This window comes from Drosophila ficusphila, unplaced genomic scaffold (assembly GCF_018152265.1).
Source record: "Drosophila ficusphila isolate 14025-0441.05 unplaced genomic scaffold, ASM1815226v1 contig_286, whole genome shotgun sequence".
NCBI classification, from domain to species: Eukaryota; Metazoa; Arthropoda; class Insecta; order Diptera; family Drosophilidae; genus Drosophila; species Drosophila ficusphila.
Genome location: NW_025064189.1, coordinates 6470269 through 6473006, shown reverse-complemented (window position 1 = coordinate 6473006; position 2738 = coordinate 6470269).

Genomic DNA, 2738 nt, shown 5'->3' with positions numbered 1-2738 from the left:
GGAGACAGAGACGCCCACAAGCGGTTAATGCCATGGAATCCCGCCCCGGAATTTCCCCTCAGCCAGCTCTGGGAATGCAAATTTATAATACGCAAGGCAAATTGGGGCCAACTTGTGACAATTTATGGTATTAACACTAAATATTTGTTCCCCGTCGTGATTTACGCGTTGGTTTATAAGAAAAGATACACGATATGCGTTCTCAAATCGAAATGGAAATGCTCTGCAAAGACTTTTTGCTAAAGTACTAAAATATATGTTATAAAAATAGTATGAAGGGTTTTTATTGAACCTAAAAGGGGTGAAAATGTCCTAGTTTTATAGAACTTAAATTGTTTACAATTTTTGCAAAAGGATATTATTAAAAAATCGAATTGAAAGCACTTTAATATTATTATTTTTAAATCATTTCAAAACCATTTCTATTACCAAGCCAAAATGATACTAAAAATGTATGTTTAACAAGCGCTTCCTCGATTCCCCTTTACCTTTCTGCCAACAAGGCACAACAAGAGCATTTTGAAAACGCTTAACTGTCGCATTACTTTGAGGTTTATGCGTTTTTATTGTTTGCCTGCAATAATTTCAGCGCTTAAAGCGTGGCCAACCACTGAAGGAAAAAATGGAATGGAGGTGCGATGGGAGACAGATAAAGTGGAGCAGTTTAATAAAATTTTATGATAATTGCACTCCGAGGAGGAAGGCAGTCGGCAGCAGCCCCAAAATCCCTGACAAATGAAGTGATTTTCGGATTTCGGTCGTGTTTTCTTTTTTGCGTATTTTTGGCAATTCGGCAAACGATTTAATTATACAGTTCAGTTTGACGGGGGAAACGGGGCAATATGTTAATGATGGATAAATTAGCCGCGCCCAAATTTAAATCAAAAACGGATTTCACTATTAGAAATCTTGCGTTCAATAATTAAGGGATCTTGGGAACCAGCAAAGTATTTTGGGTCAATGCTTGATGGCGAAGCGAAGCGTCATGCACAATTTGCATGAATCGAACGCGGAACGCAAATTACAAATTACAACAAACAGCGCCGAACACCGAAAATGTTCGAAAACATCTTTAATAAGCATTTCCATTTGACGTCCGACTGACACAGAAATCTGCACCGTCGGCTATTAGCAATTAACTGGGTCTATTATGAGCTCCTCTCGAGCTACGCGAACAAAAATCTATTTGACATGCTACAAGGCAGAAGAAGATCGAAACGAATCGATCGAATCCATCGCAGAGACGCCCCGACAAAATGGATGGAAAATAAAACCAACGGCTATTTGAGATATTTTTTTTTTGGGGAGGGGGATGGGTTGAGGGGGTTGGTATCTGGGCAACTGTGCGCATAAAAGCCAAATGCCATAATAGCCAAATTAATCAGTCACAGGTAACAACACGAGACTCTCGAAACTCCGAGCACGGATCCAAATCCAAGCGAAGGCGACGTCCCGCCGTGTGCGTTGATGACTTAACAAAAATGTCAAAAAATATAAAAAATAAAAACACAAAAGATAAGTTGGGGGGCGGTTTTCTAAGAGGTGGGGAGATATACATCATGTTGACCAAGTGCAAAAGCGAACTTGTTATGCCCTTACAGAATCTTTAGAATTCTTTGTATAACTCATAAAGTCACTTAATACTGTAAGCTAATTTGCATTAAAAGCGATTTAATCAAAACACATATGGTAAGTTGGAAATCCGATTTAGAAATATTTAACATTGAAAACGGGAAATTTATTACATGTAATAAAGATTCCTCACATGATATCGACTGATAATCTGCCATTATTAGCATTTTTATCGATTGGGTATTATTATAACATATGTATTTAATGTTTTGTTGAATTCATTGTTCCTGCTTATTTGTTAAAATTTACATATGAATGTGTGAAAAGTGTAAAGTCTATGAAATTTTAACAAGGCTTAAAAAATAATTATATTGAAAGGAATTATTATTTCTAATACTGCCTTAAAAATGAATATTAAAATATATAATTACCGTAGTTTATTTATCGTAAATTTTATTAGGTTACCCTCGAACCTTAAGTACTCTATTCGCAATTAGAGAATTGGGAAAGGGTTTATCCTAACCGTCGGACACATGTGATTGTGGAACTCAGTATGCCAAGTGGGGGATTTACATTGTCTAGTTTCGGAGTTTCGGCAATGAAGGTGGGTGGTTGGATTGGTTTGGGACAGCTTTTTTTCAGGCCTAAAAGCCCGCCAGCTGTGCTTCACATGGGCAGCAGCCGACCAGCTACCGTTTGAACGAGCTTCATAGACAATGGCGCCAGCATCAAAAAGCTGACAAAATGTAATTGTTTCATCAATAAAAAACCAGACCGAAGCGAACCGGATCGGATGGAATGGGATGGTATGGTATGGGATCAGATGAGATTGTTGGTTGGGGAACGGGAACGGGAAAAAAATTCCTCGCCTGAATGTTAATTGAAATATGCGTATGACTGATGGACGGGGACATTTGGACAGCAGGAGAGGCAGAGAGAGGACATCTTTGCCACGCAGATGGACACTCTCTTAGTTCAGCTTTCACAAATATTGATTGATTTATTGATTGAAATCTTCGCAGCCAGTCAGCGGTAGAAGAAGCAGCAGCAGCAGCAGCGACAGCATCTTCGCTTTGTGCCAGCTTTTCTTTGGCTTTCGCGTACGAACAAATTGCCTGGGCCAAGTTCGTTGCCTAAGTCATTCGTTTTGATGGCGCCCAGTTGCG